The sequence below is a fragment of the Mustela lutreola genome, chromosome 8, assembly GCF_030435805.1.
Source record: "Mustela lutreola isolate mMusLut2 chromosome 8, mMusLut2.pri, whole genome shotgun sequence".
NCBI classification, from domain to species: domain Eukaryota; kingdom Metazoa; phylum Chordata; class Mammalia; order Carnivora; family Mustelidae; genus Mustela; species Mustela lutreola.
Window position 1 is genome coordinate 12,441,645 of NC_081297.1, and position 19,521 is coordinate 12,461,165.

At 43.1% G+C, this 19,521-nt stretch overlaps 1 pseudogene; it reads right to left on the reverse strand.

The window, feature by feature from the left end:
* LOC131838332 (IQ motif and SEC7 domain-containing protein 3-like) overlaps positions 1-5,669 on the reverse strand; it is a 30,999-nt pseudogene extending 25,330 nt beyond the window's left edge.
* Positions 5,670-19,521: the final 13,852 nt, after the last annotated feature.

Here is a 19,521-nt window from a genome sequence, read left to right on the forward strand (position 1 = left end):
GCATTTGGGGGTGTGCCAGGTGCAATGAGAGTGTCCCCAGGACCTCTTACTAAGAACCCCCACACCAAGCTGCTGCTTAGCTAATGTCCAGGGCCACTGAGAGTATGTTTGGGCCCCAGTGAGAAGTGTTGAGGCTCCCCACAAGGTCAGTCTGTCTAAAAATCTTTACCTGGGATTTAAATTCAGGATCCAAGTCTCTTTCCAGACCACAGGTCCAGCTGTTGGACCCAGCTCTCCCCTCTTCTTCAGGATCATTCTTGCTTTTGTTGGCTCTCCCCCCACACCTGACTCCATCTGCCTTGTCTCGTAAGTGACCTTTGAAACTCGGGCCACACAGATATATGCTGCATCAGCAGAGCCAACTACGGCTCCTCTTGTTGGGTTTCAAGCCAACAGGAGAATGTTCCAGGATGGTCTCATGGGGCCCTTATGGTGTTTGCTATGTGGGCTCAGGAAGGGCCTTGGAGTGAGGAAGGAGAACGCAAATGGAGCAAGGCACCGGGAGCTGGTGAGGAGGACAGAGAACAGTAGGTTTTCCCAGAGGCAGGGGTGACTCGTTTCTCTTGAGCTGTGTTCTTTTTGGATGAAAGGGAGGAAGGTCTGGGCTCTTGGGCAAGCAGGGAACAGAAAATCTTTACAAGTGCCCACTTTGTGCCAGCTTCTAGGTGAGCAGAAAGATGCATACACCCTCCGCTCGGTGAACCTTCCTTCTGGCCCCATTTCCCAGCTTCCCAGCTGGAATTCCTCTCCTTGCTGGGGGCAGAGGAGAAACGGAGGGTAGGCGGGCAGTTTGGTGAGCACTGGCCTTCATGTTGCTTCCGCAGCAAGCAGGCCTTCCAGCCGCAGGTAGACAAGGACTCTGAGTGTGAAGGCCCTTCTTACTCTGCTGATAGGGTTTAGCCTGGTGGGAAGTGATTAGGGTTGGAGGTACTGTACTGTCCGAGGATGGAACGATATGCATATGCAGCACAGGTCATGAGTTGAATCTCTGGGTCTCCACCCTCCTTCCAGCTGCCCTTGGCCCTTACTCCTCCTGACATAAGCCCTTGACTCCAACCAAGAAAACCTCCTCCCTGGGCTCTCAGTATGCTCCTCCTTGTCCCCCTGTTCTTTTCTGATCCACTGAGCAGCAATCCGCTTACACTTGCTTGGATGGTTCTAGATATATGTTTCAGGTATGTTGACAGAGACTGCTTGCTTCTTTCCTGTTTTTCCACTGACAGACAGACCTTCACACTCTCTTAGTAGCTCTCAGAATGGGCCACATAGGAGCCACCATCTCTAGGCAGACGAGCCTGACTCAGTGGGGACAGAGACACCTGCTCCAATCAGAGTTTTAGACAACAGGCTAAAAATCACATCTAATGATTGTATGTCCTTCAGCCTGCAGTCATGACACCGTGGAGCTCAAAAAGTGACCCAAGATTTGTATTATGCTTAAAGGGTGAGAGCAGAGAAAAGGAGACTTCACTGGGCTGCGGAAGTGGAACCAAAGGAGAGATAGGAGGAAGAAAATATGGGAGAGAAGAAGAGTTTGAGGGGAGAGAAGAAAGGTGAAAGAGAGAAGGAAGAACAAAGAGAAGGGGGAAGGTAGGGAGGAAGAGAAAGTAGAAGAGGAAGATGAGGGACAAAGGAAGAGAGGAGAGGACAGGAGCTACTGAGGTGGGGGGTTTGGAGTAGGAGCAGAATTTGAATTATAATTCAAGAATCTTATCCAGCCTCCATTAATCCCCTGCCTGGGGCTGGAGAACATGGGCTGTAAATGCATGGCTGGCTAGGTGGGCATACGTGTTCAAACAGAGAAGCTGTGGTCCCAGGGAAGCCAGTAGCCTCTGGTAGGATCATGTGCTTCCACGGCACGAAGTAGGCTTTGCCAGATCAGGCTGAGGCTCTGACTCCAGCCAGGAAAGGGATAGTCAATTCTGTAGATGCTGTGAGCCTTGATTGAAAAAATAAAGAGGAGGAAGCTAGATAGCTGCTTTCATTAAGAGGCAAAAGCAGTGGCGGCTGGAGCTTAGCAAAAGCCAGGAAGCATGCAGAGAAAGAACGTTAACCCCTCCAGCGTCTTTCTTCAGTGATATCTTTGCAATCATCCACTCCTTCATCGTCACTTCCTTGGCCTGACCTCTGAGGCCACCACCTTCCTATCGCCCTTAGCTGAAGAAGAGAGAGAAGCAAGGCTGCATAATAATGCAGATCTGATGACAATTAAATGATGCATTGTTCTCTGGGCCCAGGTTCCCCGGGGCTCTTGCCTCTCCTGGATTTGGGCAGGAAGAGGAGCTCTGGGTACAAGAGACAAACTGTGTGGGAGGATAATGCATCTAACACAGTGCCTGGCCCCATGTAACACTCGCCCAACCCTCAGCAACCTCCCCAGGGCCCCATCTTTACTATAATGAGGCCAGAGAAGGGCAAGTAAAAGAATGAGAAAGGATTTCAGTAAAATTATGATCAGAAGACCTCATCTGCCATGTCTTCTTCTTACTTCAGCGTGCCCAGTAGAGAACTGATTCAGCAGGGAGCTCCCCAGAAGAAACATCAAGGAGAGGGCTGCTGGCTCTGTTCTTCCTCTCCTCACCCCACTCTACCCGTAAAGATCTCTGCCTGCTGGTTTCATCCAGCCCTGCACCACTGAGAGATATGGGCAGAGGAGAATACCCATACAAAATGGGGGTCAGGGGTAGAATCTAGATGGGACCAAATGTAATCAGCAACAGTGAGTCATTACTGAGGTTCTGTGAGGGAAACTTGGATTGAAGTTCAGCGAAACAGTGTGGAGGAATGAGTGGCACAAAAGGCACAAAAGGTGTTCAGCGAGCCAAGATGTCCATGGTTTCACATCCAAGGGGAGAGAGTGTTGCAGACAGGAGGTAAGACACTCTCTCTGTCTCTTAGTGTCCAGGCTCCGGGAGCAAGGGGAGACACTGGAGGAGCTGGAGGAAGGAGGGGGCTACTTGGGGTATTAACCTCTTAGGTTCCTAGGTGAGAGATTTTTAACAACTTCCTAGGTGAGAGATTTTTAACAACTTCCTAGGTGAGAGATTTTTAACAACTTTCACTCCCTCTGCCATTCTAATTATTTCTTATTTTTGTTTTGCTCCTATGGGAAGCAAAAACAGGACAAAGGAGAAGGAAAGATGAAGACGCTATGGGCAGAAGAATTGGGGCTCTCCAAGCTACTTTGGGGGCCACAACAAAGTCCTTTTCCCAGAAAAAATGATCTTTCCTCAACCCTTTTTGCTCTTAGTTCCCTGAAGAGATGCAGGGAATGTGGGGAAGAGAAAGGAGATACCAAAGGGCATGAGGAGAGGAAGCAGGTGAAGAATCATAATTATCAGGAAGCTGTATCAACCCCCAGAAAAACAAATGAAATAGGTCTTTCCCCCCTACTTAGGGGAAAGCCACATAACACCTTGTAAGAACATTGTCTTGTTGAATCCTGGGCACTGAGGGAAACCTGACTTTCTGCTTTTTATGTCAGATAAGGAAAGAAAACTGAAACTGAAGGAAGGACAGATGAGCCATTGGGGGAGCTGGGGAAAAAGGCTTCACCTTTTGGGGGCTTAACGCAATTGCTATAGGTCTGCCAAGTCAAATCATCCTGGGTCTTCACCCCTAGGAGACCATGGTTCCAGTCAAGTCTATTCTCTAGGAGTTAACATATCCTTCCCCAACTTCTCTAACTACATAGATATGAGGAGAAAATGAGTTTTGAAGGAATACACCAAATCCCCACAAGTATCCGCAGACTTGAAACATGCCGAGACTAGATGAGATGAGATTCTTGGCTCTCCTCCCTGCCACCCCACCCACCTCCTCCAGTAACATCACCATTGTCAGTGTCAGGTGCTGACTAGGTACTGATTTCCCCTGAGCTGTTCTTCCATGCAGTTCTCCCATCACCTGTATACTCAGAGGAAGGAAGCTGATATGTCACAGCCTGCCCAATACAGAGGACAGAACATTCCAGTCCTCTTTCATCTCTTCTTCCCAAGTCCCTGGTTCATAGACATTGAAAGTAAAGAAAGAGCTTGAGCTCCTAGAGTACCTCACTGGGGGCTAATGAGTATCTTTCACTCAGGACCAAACAGGAGATTCCTAATATCACCAAATAACCAAGTGGAAACAAGAATGCAGTCACCAGCCATAACAGAGAGAGACTTAAACATCCAAATGCCAACAACTCCGTTTGCCGACTCTCTCTCCCATCATTGTTCCCCTTCCACAATTGCCAACCATCCTGCACAGAAATCCTCCTTGAGTCAGAGGGAAAGAGCTATAGCCAGATTGAGTCCTCATGCTGTAACTGAGTCCTCCATTGGCTTGGTGCGTTGTCTTTGCACCCCTTTGGTTCTGTGGGGATTCAGAAGAAAGATGCCCACTCAGGTCAGCAGAGTAAGCTTTCCCTAAGAGCCACTCCTGGCTTTGATCCCACTGCATCAGTGAAAGAGCTAGACTTATTCCCCTGGGAAATGTTTTCTCCCACCCTTTCTCTATCCCCAGCACCCCTGCCTTCTCACATCATTCCTTCTTTTCAGCCTTATCCCCTGCCTCCTAAATTTTCTCAGACCCCAATTCTACTCTTCCTGGACCCTAGTACTTTTAAAGCCCTTAACATGCATCTTTGCCAAGCCTCTGTCTCTTTCCATTCAAATAATTTTACTACCTAAACTCCCTTCCAAATTCCTCTTAACTTAAAAAAAAAAAAAAATCACCTCTTCCTTTTTTTTTTTTTCAGTGTAATCTTCATCACAACTTCCTCCTGATCTTGTCCCCTTTAAAATCTGTCAGTTTCTGATATCCCCAATCACTTAAAAACCCATTTCTTCCCTTCTTTGCCCCTCCGTAAGGGTCTGGATTCTCTCTTTTGCTCCAACATCCCCTGAAACCTCCCAAACACTGATATCAATCCCTCCTTCCCCCCAAATCTCCTTGACACACTTCTACCTCCAAACATCTTCTCATCTCTTCACTTCAGGTTGTCCTAGTCCTTCAGACTCTTAGGGGATCCCAATTTCCTCCTTATCTCCTCCTTACACCCATTTGCTTCTCTTTCTATCACTACAATCCGCCTCCCTTCTTCCCCACTCACTCTGGTCTCCTGCTCAGGACGCCCTTGCCGAGGGCGGCAGGGGGATTTATGCTGAAGGAGGGTTCCAGCAGCAGTGCAACAACTCGGGGGCTGCTCCTTCTCTTTGTCGGGGACGGCCCCAGGCGCCACTGGGTGCTGGTGGGCGACTGAGGTGCATGAGCCCTGGTGCTGGGGTCTGGGTGGGGCCGCGCCAGGAGCTGTCCGTGGTGCTGAAGCGGTGGCTGCTCCAGCGCGGGCTGTGGCGCTGTGGGAGAGATCTGTCCGTGGTTCTGGAGAGGTTCCTGGGCCCCGGCGACGGCAGCGGTGGCCAGGGTGGCAGGCGGCAGGGCTGGCGACGGAGGGATGAGCCCGGGCGGAGGCTGGGCTTGCAGCAGCTGCTGGTGCTCCCACAGATTGCGGTTCTCGGCGCTTGGCTTGTCCAGCCGCCGCTCCAGCTCGTCGATGCGCGGGCGCTGGGTGTGGATGAGGCTCTGCTGGTTCTGCACGATGGCCGTGAGCTCCTTGAGGTAGAGCACGGCACGCACCGGGTTCTCCAGCAGGCTCTCCATGCCGCCCGCCGCCGCCTGCGCCCTGCCTGCACCTCGGCGGGTGGCGGGGAGCGCGAGGGCGCGCAGGAGCCGAGCAGCCCCAGCAATCCGCTTGCCTCCCTCTCCAGTTGGCCCAATCTCCCTCCCCGCCGCCGCCGGCGCTGCGTCACGGCCACACAGACATTCACACAGGCACCGAGGGGCGGGACCGCCGCGCCAGGGTCCACCCACCTACCCTCCCACCTCCAGGCTTCGTGAGGAGTCTCAGCTTCCTGCAGGGCTGACAGAGAAGGGAGATGAGCGAGGGAGTGGATAGGGGAGCAGGATAAACGAAGGGGACCAGAGATAGATAAATCGGGAGACGAAAAGAAAGCGGGTGAGGTGGACTTAGCGCTACTGTGGGATGGGTAGAAGAAGAAAAGCAGATAAGGAAAGAGGAAAAGAAGAGGAAGAGGCCAGGAGAAGGGGGGGGGGCGGGCGAGAGAGAGAGAGAAGGTGGCAAAGGGAAGAGAAATATATTTGAAACGAGGAAGTCATGGGACTCTGAAAGGTCGCATTCTTCTTCCTGTGTCCAACCATCCCAGGGGTTATGGGTCATCTTAAAGGCCTTCTGAGAGAGGCCACACTTGCCTCTTTTGTACTCAACAACCTATTCTGCTAGGGAATTCCCTGGGACACAGGATCACAGAATTATAAGGGACCCTAGAGAACATCTAGTCCTTCTTTATTCAGCCAAGAGGGAACTTAGAGTGCGAAGTCTGTTTATGCTGGGTTTTCTCAGGAAATGAGACCTCAGGACAGTCTCAGCCACTCTAATATGAACATTAACTAAATAAACCCAGGTCCTGTGTGTTGGATTGGCGGCTCTGGGAATGCCGAAGAAACAAAAGAAATGATCGCTGGTCCACCATTATCGAGGTCCCCCCTTTCTTAACCCTTGACTCTCCCGCCATAAGGATGTATGCCCAGTTCATGTCTCCACAAGTAACCGGATACTTATGCAAGAAACCGGAACATCAGGACTCCCACAACCCTCCAATCCCCCGAATACCATACCTTATATGGCTGTGAACCTATTCCCTCTCTTAACCCAGATTAAAGACCCACTCGACCCCCTCCCAGCGCGACTTCCCCACTCCTCCTTCGGGAGTGGGGGTGTCTCCCCTGAGGGTGCCCACCTCCTCCGGATGCAACTTTTCTGGTTCCCCTTCTCTTGAGCCCTGAAACTTCGCAGGAGAGCGCCTTTGATAAATCTTGCCTTGTGCCTACCTCGCCTGGTGTCGTGTTTATCTCGCCTGTAAAACCTTACACCGTGTGTCGTGGCTCAGGCTTCCAGAAACTTCTGAAGAAATCGTTCTACTTAAAAACACACACACACACACACACACACACACACAACATTTATGCAGTGCATTCTCCTACAAACACTGGGCTAGGTGGTGGTAAGATCCAGATGACTAGGATGGAATCTTTGGGTTCTTGAAGCTTACAATTAAGTAGGTGAAACAGGTAGTAAATATTTAACTTTGATATATGGTTCTGGTTGTGTGTTATAAGACAGAAATATGCCCAGAGTACTACAGGAGCCCAGCAGCTTGGGATCTGGGAAGACCTTTTGGGGAAAGTAACACTTGAAGTGGAAAGGATTTTCCTGGAAAGAGGAACAGCAGGAGCAAAAGATCAGAGATATGAATCAGCATGGATTGAATCATTCATTAATTACTACAACAAATGTACGTGTAACACCCACTAATTGCTAAGTAATGTACTAGGAACTAGGCAGGCTATACCCAGCATAGATAATAAATTATGATTTCCATAACCAAGAAGATTATAATCTAGTACAGTAGATAAGGCATGCACCTAAATAGCTAAAATGCAAATCAGAATTTCTGTTAGAGCTCCTCAAGCCAAGTTTCATAAGAGTTCAGGGGAGGGAGCAGTTGTTTGACTCTGGTGGTCTGATCAGGAGAGGTGTTACTCAAGCTAGGTTCTGAAGGATGGAAAATTTCACCAGGTAGACAGAACAGGAGAGCAGAAGATGAAGAAGATATGTCAAACAGAAGGACAAGACTAAGGGATGGAAATAGAGAACTTTGATTTAATCTAATTTGACAGAAGAATGGCCTTTTCCTCTGGGCTGTGAGTGCTCTTACCATTATCTGTTATTCTCCTGTTCTATTCTCCACATGGTTGTTGTTTCCCCAGGGTAGGTGTATCTGTGGATACCACGTGTCCAGCGAGCTGGGTTAGCCAAGTCCATCTGGTGCCAGACTATAATGCCCTTATGGGAAAGGAGATGTGCTCTGCAAATACATTGGTTTCTCTGTACCAGTGTGTGTTTTTATTTTGTTTTTCTCCCATTTATTTTCTGAGGAAACCTCCTTCTATAAAGAATGAGTGAAAGAACCTATCCATAGCTGAGCCAACAGTTGGGAGAGGATCCTTTGGTAGTGATCAGTATTCCAACTAAAAAATGAAGGTTGGGGGAATGGGATGGGGGGATGGAATGAGGGCACACAAAAATTCAAACACTTTTCTTCTGAATTTTCTTTGCTCGCCTAGTCAGTTTGTTTTCCATGAGTTGGGTGCCCATAGAGACAATACTATTTCTACAAATAACATAACCTGCAGCATAATTATCCATAGGACTTGTTTGAAATGCAGGTTTCATGGACCCATGTTAGTCCTGCTATGTTGAAATCACTAGGAATGGGGCCCAAGTACTTTCATTTTTTTTTTTTTGGCGCTTTTTTCCTGTTTATTAAAAAAATCAATTGTATTGAGTTACAACTTAAATGTAATAATATGCATCCACGTTGAATGCAAGATTTAAAGAGTTTTGCCAAATACATATACCCATGTGATCCAAATTTCCATCACTATAAAAAGTAACCTCAGGGCGCCTGGGTGGCTCAGTGGATTAAGCGGCTGCCTTCTGCTCAGGTCATGATCTCAGGGTCCTGGGATTGAGTCCTGTATCGGGCTCTCTGCTCAGCAGGGAGCCTCCCTCCTTCCCTCTCTCTCTTTCTCTGCCTGCCTCTCCATCTGCTTGTGGTATCTCTCTCTAAAAAAAAAAAAAAAAAAAAAAAAAAGTAACCCATGCCCCTTGCAGTCAGTTCAGTCAGTTGCTTTTAGCCTCAGCCTCAGTCCACCATTGATCTAATTTTTGTCAAGATAAATTAGTTTTGCCTATTCTAGAATTTCTTATAAATGGCAATCATAAAATATATACTCTTTTGTGTATTTTTTTTGCTCAGCATAATGCTTTTGAGATTCATCTATTTTATTATGATATCAATAGTGTGTTCTTTTTTTTTTTTTTCTGAGTAGTCTTGTGTGGTATGGATAAAAACCGTAGTTTACCCACTCACCTAAATGTGGACATTTTGGTTGTTTCTAGGTATTGGTTATTTTGAAAAAAGTTGTTGTGGATAAGCATAACGGACAAGTCTTAGTGTCGACCTATTTGGCGGGGAGAAACTCTGGAATTGGAGTTGCTGAGTCATATACTAAATATATATTTAACATAATAAGAAACTCTCAAATTGTTTCCCAAAGTGGTTGTACTATTTTTTATCTTCACCAGCAGTGTATGAGAGGTTCAGGTGTTTTTACATCCTCACTAACACTTGGTACTTTTAGGCTTTTTAAGTTTTATCACTCTGAGTGGGTAGTAGTATATTAATATGGATTTCCCAAATATTTTTCTGTTGACTAACACTGTTGAGTTTCTTCTCAGGTGCTGTTGGCCTTTTACCTGTTTTCTCTGCCCACTCATTCTATTGAATTGTATTTCTTATCTATTGATTGTAAGAGTTCTCGATATATTCTGGAAAGCAGTCTTGGTCAGATGCATATATTATAAATATTTTCTCTAGTCAGTAGCTTGCCTTTTTACTTTCTTACCATTGTCTTTTGAATAGCAAATGTTTTTATTTTGATAAAGGAAAGCTTATCATTTTTTTCTTTTCCTAGCTCATGCTTTTTGCGTCCTATCTAAAAATTCCTTGCCTATATCAAAGTCAAAAACATGTCCTCCTGTGTTTTCTTCTGGAAGTTTTACCATTTTTGTTTTTATGTTTAGATCTGTGATCTATTTTAGGTTAATTTTTGTATTTGGTATGAAGAGTCGAAGTTCATTTTTTTCCTTAAACATTTGACGGAATTCATCACTGAAGCCATTCCAACCTGGAGGTTTCTTTGTGAGAAGATATTTAACTACAAATTCAAGTTCTTTAATAGATAGGGGTTTTTTCATCCATTCTATTTCTTTGTGTATCCATTTTGGTAATTTGTGTCTCTGGTAGGCAGAATGAACACCCCAAGATATCTGTTTTAGTCTCCCAAACCTGTGAATGTGCTATAGTCTGTTTTAGTCTCCAAAACCTGTGAATCCTTACGTGATCAAGTTAAGGATCTTTTTTTTTTTTAAGATTTTATTTATTTATCTGAGAGAGATAGAGAGGAGTGAAAGAGAGCACGGGAGGGAGGAAGGTCAGAGAGGGAAGTAGACTCCCCATGGAGCTGGGAGCCTGATGCAGGACTCCATCCCAGGACTCCAGGACAATGACCTGAGCTGAAGGCAGTTGCCCAACCAAATGAGCCACCCAGGTGCCCTAATTTAAGGATCTTGAAATAGAAAGAGTATACTGGATTATCTGAATGGGTCCAATGTAATTATAAGAGTCTTTGTAATGGGGATGTGAGAATGTCAGAATGGAGATGTGACAACAGAAGCAGAGGTCAGAATGAAGCAATTGCTATCTGGGAAGCAAAATTCAGAAAATGCAGGTGGCATATAAAAAATAGAAAAAGGAAGGAAACAGATTCTCCTCCAGAGCCTCCAGAAGAAATGCAATCCCACCAATACCTTGATTTTAGCCAGGTGAAATGCATTTTGGACTTCTGGCTTGTGGAACTGTAAGATAATGAATTGTGTTGTTTCAAGTCAGTATGTGTGTCGTAATCTAATGATGTATCCATTTCATCTGAGTTGCCAAACTTTTTGGCATGAAGTTGTTTATAATATGTTCCTATTAGCCTTCTAATGTCTGTAGGCTATGTAGTGATGTCTCCTCTTTCATTCCTGATATTGGTAATTTGGGTGTTTTAAAAACTCAGTCTGGCTAAATATTTATCCATTTTTATATTTTCATATAACCAGTTTTTAGTGTCATTGATTTTTCTCTATTGTTTGTCCGTTTGCTATTTCATTGATTTGCTCTCTTATCTTTCTTTTCTTCTACCTATTTTTGTTTCCATTTGCTTTTTTAAACTAGCTTCTTAAGATAGAAGCTTACAGTATTGACCTTGAAACTTACTCCTTGTTTAGTATAAGTACTTAAAGCTCTGAAGTTCCCACCAAGCACTGTTTTATCTGCATCCCAATTTCTCATATTTATTTAGTGCAAAATATTTTTAAATTTCTCCTTGTATTTGCAGATCTTTCTATTATTCATTTCTAATTTAATTCCTTTGTGGTCAGAGAACATATCTATATGAGTTCAATCTTGTAAGATTAATTGAAATTTTTGGAACTTTTATAGGGTCTAATTTATGGTCTATTTTGATGAATGTTCTATGTGCAGTTGTCTGATAGCTATTCCAGCTTTCCCGTTATTAATATTTGCTTTTGTGGTAGGCAGAACAATGGCTCCCCAAAACATCCATATACTGTCCGAGTAAACTGTGATTGTATTACCCTACACGGCAAAAGAAACTTTGCAGATGCCATTAAAATTAAGAACAGTGAGATTGGGGAGATTGTCCTGGATTTTGTCCTCAGCACACCTGTGCCCATTCTAACCACATGATTCCTTAAAAGCAGAGAACTATTTGTGGTTGTGGTCACAGGGAGGTAGGACTACAAAGGAATGGTCAGGGTAGTGTGATGTGAGAAGGACTAGACCTGCTTTGCTTGCTTTGAAGATAGAGGAAGGAACCATGTCTATGTATGTCTTTAAATTTAAAGTTTGTTTTTTTTTTTCCTATAGAATACATTTAGTTGGATCTAACTTTTTAAAAATCTAGCTTGAGAGGCAACTGGGTGGTTTGGTTGGTTAAACATCCAACTCTTTTTTTTTTTTTTTTTTAAATGTTCAGTTAGCCACTGTATAGTAAGTGCATCATTAATTTTTGATGTAGTGTCCAGTGATTCATTAGTTATGTATAACACCCAGTGCTCATCACAACATGTCATCATCCTGCTACCCCCTCCCCCCACTCCCTCTCTTGAGAGCCTCAGTTTTTTTTCCCAGGGTCCATAGTCTCTCATGGTTCATCTCTCTCTCTCTGATTTCTCCCCTTTCAGATATCTCTCCCTTTCCTATGATCCTCCATGCTATTGCTTATGTTACACATATGAATTGTCTTTCTCTGCTTGACCTACTTCACTTAGCATAATCCCCTCCAGTTCCAACCATGTTGAGCATCCGACTCGTGATTTAGGTTCAGGTCATGATCACATAGTTGTGAGGGCATGGAACCTGCTTAAGATCCTCTCTCAACCCCTCCCTCATCCTCCCCCCACCAAACAAAAAAGAATCCAGCCTGACATTCTTTTAATTGGAGTGCTTAGATTATTTACATTTAATTTATTTATAAATATGTTTGGATTTAAATTTGCCATCTTGCTGTTTTATTATTTGTTTCATTTGTTTTCTGTTCTTTTTCACCTTTTCCTGCCTTCTTTTTGCTTGAATAGCTTTTTTAGCTTTTCTGGTCCATCTCACCTCCACTAGTGTCTTGTTGACACCACCTGTTTATCTGTTTAGCAGTTGCTTTGGGTTTACAATATTTGTTGTTAAATTCTCATTGTCTATGTCCAAAAGTTGTATTTCATATATAATATAAAAACATTATAGCAGTTTATTTCCATTCCTCCCATCCTCTGTGCTATTATCATCATAGATTTACTTTTATATTTATTGTAAATTTCACAATACATCATTATCAGTTTGCCTTAAGAAGTCAATTATCTTTTTTTAATTTTTTAAAATTTTATTATCTTTTTTATTTTCATACACACACACACACACACACACACACACACACACACCATTTTGGAGACTTGCATTTCTATATAGATCCAGGTTTCCATTTGGTATCATTGTCCTCCCACCTGAATAATTTTCTTTAACATTTGTTTTTTTTTTAATTTTTAATTTTTATAAACATATATTTTTATCCCCAGGGGTACAGGTCTGTGAATCACCAGGTTTACATACTTCACAGCACTCACCAAAGCACATACCCTCCCCAATGTCCATAAATCCCACCCCCTTCTCCCAAAACCCCTCCCCCCAGCAACCCTCAGTTTGTTTTGTGAGATTAAGAGTCACTTATGGTTTGTCTCCCTCCCAATCCCATCTTGTTTCATTTATTCTTCTCCTACCCACATAAGCCCCCATGTTGCATCACCACTTCCTCATATCAGGGAGATCATATGATAGTTGTCTTTCTCTGCTTGACTTATTTCGCTAAGCATGATACGCTCTAGTTCCATCCATGTTGTCGCAAATGGCAAGATTTCATTTCTTTTGATGGCTGCATAGTATTCCATTGTGTATATATACCACATCTTCTTGATCAATTCATCTGTTGATGGACATCTAGGTTCTTTCCATAGTTTGGCTATTGTGGACATTGCTGCAATAAACATTCGGGTGCACGTGCCCCTTTGGATCACTACGTTTGTATCTTTAGGGTAAATACTCAATAGTGCAATTGCTGGGTCATAGGGCAGTTCTATTTTCAACATTTTGAGGAACCTCCATGCTGTTTTCCAGAGTGGCTGCACCAGCTCGCATTCCCACCAACAGTGTAGGAGGGTTCCCCTTTCTCCGCATTCTCTCCAGCATCTGTCATTTTCTGACTTGTTGATTTTAGCCATTCTGACTGGTGTGAAGTGATATCTCATTGTGGTTTTGATTTGTATTTCCCTGATGCCGAGTGATATGGAGCACTTTTTCTTGTGTCTGTTGGCCATCTGGATGTCTTCTTTGCAGAAATGTCTGCTCATGTCCTCTGCCCATTTCTTGATTGGATTATTTGTTCTTGGGGTGTTGAGTTTGCTAAGTTCTTTATAGATTCTGGACACTAGTCCTTTATCTGATATGTCATTTGCAAATATCTTCTCCCATTCTATCAGTTGTTAACTGTTTCCTTTGCTGTGCAAAAGCTTTTGATCTTGATGAAATCCCAATAGTTCATTTTTTCCCTTGCTTCCCTTGCCTTTGGCATTGTTCCTAGGAAGATGTTGCTGCGGCTGAGGTAGAAGAGGTTGCTGCCTGTGTTCTCCTCAAGGATTTTGATGGATACCTTTTGCACATTGAGGTCCTTCATCCATTTTGAGTCTATTTTTGTGTGTGATGTAAGGAAATGGTCCAATTTCATTTTTCTGCATGTGGCTGTCCAATTTTCCCAGCACCATTTATTGAAGAGGCTGTCTTTTTTCTATTGGACATTCTTTCCTGCTTTGTCGAAAATCAGTTGACCATAGAGTTGAGGGTCTATTTCTGGGCTCTCTATTCTGTTCCATTGATCTATGTGTCTGTTTTTGTGCCAGTACCATGCTGTCTTGATGATGACAGCTTTGTAATAGAGCTTGAAGTCCGGAATTGTGATGCCACCAACATTGGCTTTCTTTTTCAATATCCCTTTGGCTATTCGAGGTCTTTCCTGGTTCCATATAAATTGTAGAATTATTTGTTCCATTTCTTTGAAAAAGATGGATGGTACTTTGATAGGAATTGCATTAAATGTGTAGATTGCTTTAGGTAGCATAGACATTTTCACAATATTTATTCTTCCAATCCAGGAGCATGGAACATTTTTCCATTTCTTTGCATCTTCCTCAATTTCTTTCATGAGTACTTTATAGTTTTCTGAGTCTAGATTCTGTGTCTCTTTGGTTAGGTTTATTCCTAGGTATCTTATGGTTTTGGATGCAATTGTAAATGGGATTGACTCCTTAATTTCTCTTTCTTCTGTCTTGTTGTTGGTGTAGAGAAATGCACCTGATTTCTGTGCATTGATTTTATATCCTGACACTTTACTGAATTCCTGTATAAGTTCTAGCAGTTTTGGAGTGGAGTCTTTTGAGTTTTCCACATATAGTATCATATCATCTGCAAAGAGTGATAATTTGACTTCTTCTTTGCCGATTTGGATGCCTTTAATTTCCTTTTGTTGTCTGATTGCTGAGGCTAGGACCTCTAGTACTATGTTGAATAGCAGTGGTGATAATGGACATCCCTGCCGTGTTCCTGAACTTAGCGGAAAAGCTTTCAGTTTTTCTCCATTGAGAATGATATTTGTGGTGGGTTTTTCATAGAAGGCTTTGATGATATTGAGGTATGTGCCCTCTATCCCTACACTTTGAAGAGTTTTAATCAGGAAGGGATGCTGTACTTTGTCAAATGCTTTTTCAGCATCTATTGAGAGTATCATATGGTTCTTGTTCTTTCTTTTATTGATGTGCTATATCACATTGACTGATTTGCGGATGTTGAACCAACCTTGCAGCCCTGGAATAAATCCCACTTGGTCGTGGTGAATAATCCTTTTAATGTACTGTTGAATCCTATTGGCTAGTATTTTGGTGAGAATTTTCGCATCTGTGTTCATCAAGGATATTGGTCTATAGCTCTCTTTTTTGGTGGGATCCTTGTCTGGTTTGGGGATCAAGGTGATGCTGCCCTCATAAAATGAGTTTGGAAGTTTTCCTTCCATTTCTATTTTTTGGAACAGTTTCAGGAGAATAGGAATTAGTTCTTCTTTAAATGTTTGGTAGAATTCCCCCGGGAAGCCGTCTGGCCCTGGTCTTTTGTTTGTTTGGAGATTTTTAATGACTGTTTCAATCTCCTTACTGGTTATGGGTCTGTTCAGGCTTTCTATTTATTCCTGGTTCAGTTGTGGTAGTTTATATGTTTCTAGGAATGCATCCATTTCTTCCAGATTGTCAAATTTATTGGCGTAGAGTTGCTCATAGTATGTTCTTATAATAGTTTGTAATTCTTTGGAGTTAGTTGCCATCTCTCCTCTTTCATTCATGATTTTATGTATTTGGGTCCTTTCTCTTTTCTTTTTGATAAGTTGGGCCAGGGGTTTATCAATTTTATTAATTCTTTCAAAGAACCAGCTCCTAGTTTCATTGATTTGTTCTATTGTTTTTTTTGGTTTCTATTTCATTGATTTGTGCTCTGAGCTCTATGATTTCTCTTCTCCTGCTGGGCTTAGGGTTTCTTTCTTGTTCTTTCTCCAGTTCCTTTAGTTGTAGGGTTAGGTTGTATACCTGAGACCTTTCTTGTTTCTTGAAAAGGCTTGTACCGCTATATATTTTCCTCTCAGGACTGCCTTTGTTGTGTCCCACAGATTTTGAAACGTTGTATTTTCATTATCATTTGTTTGCATGATTTTTTTCAATTCTTCTTTAATTTCCCGGTTGACCCATTCATTCTTTAGAAGGATGCTGTTTAGTTTCCATGTATTTGGGTTCTTTTCAAACTTCCTTTTGTGGTTGAGTTCTAGCTTTAGAGCACTGTGGTCTGAAAATATGCAGGGAATGATCCAAATCTTTTGATAACGGTTGAGTCCTGATTTAGGACCGAGGATGTGATCTATTCTGGAGAATGTTCCATGTGCACTAGAGAAGAATGTGTATTCTGATGCTTTGGGATGAAATGTTCTGAATATATCTGTAATGTCCTTCTGGTCCAGTGTATCGTTTAAGGCCTTTATTTCCTTGCTGATCTTTTGCTTGCATGATCTGTCCATTTTAGTGAGGGGAGTGTTAAATCCCCTACTATTATTGTATTATTGTTGATGTGTTTCTTTGATTTTGTTATTAATTGGTTTATATAGTTGGATGCTCCCACGTTGGGGGCATAGATATTTAAAATTGTTAGATCTTCTTGTTGGACAGACCCTTTGAGTATGATATAGTGTCCTTCCTCATCTCTTATTATAGTCTTTGGCTTAAAATCTAATTGATCTGATATAAGGATTGCCACTCCTGCTTTCTTCTGATGTCCATTAGCATGGTAAATTCTTTTCCACCCCCTCACTTTAAATCCGGAGGTGTCTTCAGGCTTAAAATGAGTTTCTTGGAGGCAACATATAGATGGGTTTTGTTTTTTTATCCATTCTGATACCCTGTGTCTTTTAATTGGTGCATTTAGCCCATTAACATTCAGGGTAACTATTGAGAGATATGAATTTAGTGCCATTGTATTGCCTATAAGGTGACTGTTACTGTATATGGTCTCTGTTCCTTTCTGATCTACCACTTGTAGGCTCTCTCTTTGCTTAGAGAACCCCTTTCAAGATTTCCTGTAGAGCTGATTTGGTGTTTGCAAATTCTTTCAGTTGTTGTTTGTCCTGGAAGCTTTTAATCTCTCCTTCTATTTTCAATGATAGTCTAGCTGGATATAGTATTCTGGGCTGCATGTTTTTCTCGTTTAGTGCTCTGAAAATATCATGCCAGCTCTTTCTGGCCTGCCTGGTCTCTGTGGATAAGTCAGCTGCCAATCTAATATTTTTAGCATTTTATGTTACAGACTTCTTTTCCCGGGCTGCTTTCAGGATTTTCTCTTTGTCACTGTGACTTGTAAATTTTACTATTAGGTGACGGGGTGTGGGCCTTTTCTTATTGATTTTGAGGGGCGTTCTCTGAACCTCCTGAATTTTGATGCTCGTTCCCTTTGCCATATTGGGGAAATTCTCCCCAATAATTCTCTCCAGTATACCTTCTGCTCCCCTCTCTCTTTCTTCTTCTTCTGGAATCCCAATTATTCTAATGTTGTTTCGTCTTATGGTGTCACTTATCTCTCGAATTCTCCCCTCGTGGTCCAGTACCTGTTTGTCCCTCTTTTGCTCAGCTTCTTTATTCTCTGTCATTTGGTCTTCTAGATCACTAATTCTTTCTTCTGCCTCATTTATCCTAGCAGTGAGAGCCTCCATTTTTGATTGCACCTCATTAATAGCTTTTTTGATTTCAACTTGGTTAGATTTTAGTTCTTTTATTTCTCCAGAAAGGGATTTTATATCTCTCAATAGGGTTTCTCTAATATCTTCCATGCCTTTTTCGAGCCCGGCTAGAACCTTGAGAATTGTCATTCTGAACTCTAGATCTGACATATTACCAATGTCTGTATTGATTAGGTCCCTAGCCTTCGGTACTGCCTCTTGTTCTTTTTTTTGTGTTGAATTTTTCCGTCTTGTCATTTTGTCCAGATAAGAGTATATGAAGGGGCAAGTAAAATACTAAAAGGGTGGCAACAACTCCAGGAATATATGCTTTAACCAAATTAGAAGAGATCCAAAATCGTGAGGGGCGAGAAAGGGGATAAAAAGAGGTTCAAAAAGGAAGAAAGAAAAAAAAAAGAAAAAAGAAAAAAAAAGAAAAGTATTAAAAAAAAAGAAAACACCTAAGAAAAATATAAAAAAGAAAAAATATATATATTAGATAAACTAGTAAAAAATCGTTAAAAAAGATAAAGGTAACAGTTAAAAAAAATTTTCCGAAGGCAAGAAAAAAAAAACAAAAAATGAAAAAAAAAATTAAATTAACTGCAAGACTAAAAAAAATCACAGGGAAAAACCATGAGTTCCATGCTTGGCTTTCTCCTCCTCTGGAATTCTGCTGCTCTCCTTGGTATTGAAACCGCACTCCTTGATAGGTGAACTTGGTCTCGGCTGGATTTCTTGTTGATCTTCTTGGGGAGGGGCCTGTTGTAGTGATTCTCAAGTGTCTTTGCCCCAGGCGGAATTACACCGCCCTTACCAGGGCCGGGGTGAGTAATCTGCTCAGGTTTGCTTTCATGAGCTTTTGTTCCCTGAGCGCTTTCCGTAGAGTTCCGGAGGACGGGGAATACAAATGGCGGCCTCCTGGTCTCTGGCCCGGAGGAGCCGAGAGCCCAGGGCCCCACTCCCCAATGCGCCTTCAGAGAACAGCGCCCAGTTACTCCTGTCTGCCTGACCTCTGGCTGCGCTCCGAGCTCACCGAGCCTGCGACCGGTTCAAGGTCACCCCGAGCTGCGAGCTTACTGTCGGCTCTATCTCTGTAGCGGCTTTCCCGTTCCAATACCCGCAAGCTCTGCGACACTCAGACACCCCCGATCCTTCTGTGACCCTGCGAGACCTGAGGCCACGCTAACCCCGCGCGTGGGCTTTGCCCCGGGTTGCCTCTGGAGCGATGTCCCTCAGCGGAACAGACTTTTAAAAGTCCTGATTTTGTGCGCAGTTGCTCCGCCGCTTGCCGGGAGCCGGCCCCTCCCCCCGGGGTCTATCTTCCCGTTGCTTTGGATTCACTTCTCCGCCGGTCCTACCTTCCAGAAAGTGGTTGTTTTTCTGTTTCCAGAATTGCTGTTCTTCTTCTCTTCGATCTGCGGATGGATTTTCAGGTGTTTGCAATCTTTAGATAAGCTATGTAGTTGATCTCCGGCTAGCTGAAGTAGTCTCAGCCTGCTACTTCTCCGCCATCTTGACTCCTCCCTTCTTTAACATTTGTTATAGTCAGGTCTGTTGGTAACATATTCTGTCAGGTATTTTCTTTTTGTCTGACAAAGTATGTCTTCCCAATTTTTTTTTCAAGATTTTATTTATTTGAGAGAGAGAGAGAACACAAGCAGGGGGATTGTCAGGGGGAGAAGAAGTAGTTTTCCCACTGAGCAGGGAGCCTGATGTAGGGCTTGATCCCAACACCCCTGAATCATGACCTGAGCCAAAGGCAAATGCTCAACTGACTGAGCCACCCAGGCACCTCCATATCTATCTCCTCAATTGTTAAAAATTTCCTTTTCACGAATATAGAATATTTTACTTTGCTTTCTTTTAGGCACTAAAAGATATCATTCCAGTATCTTCTGGCTTGCATTTTCTGGAAAGAACTCTGTG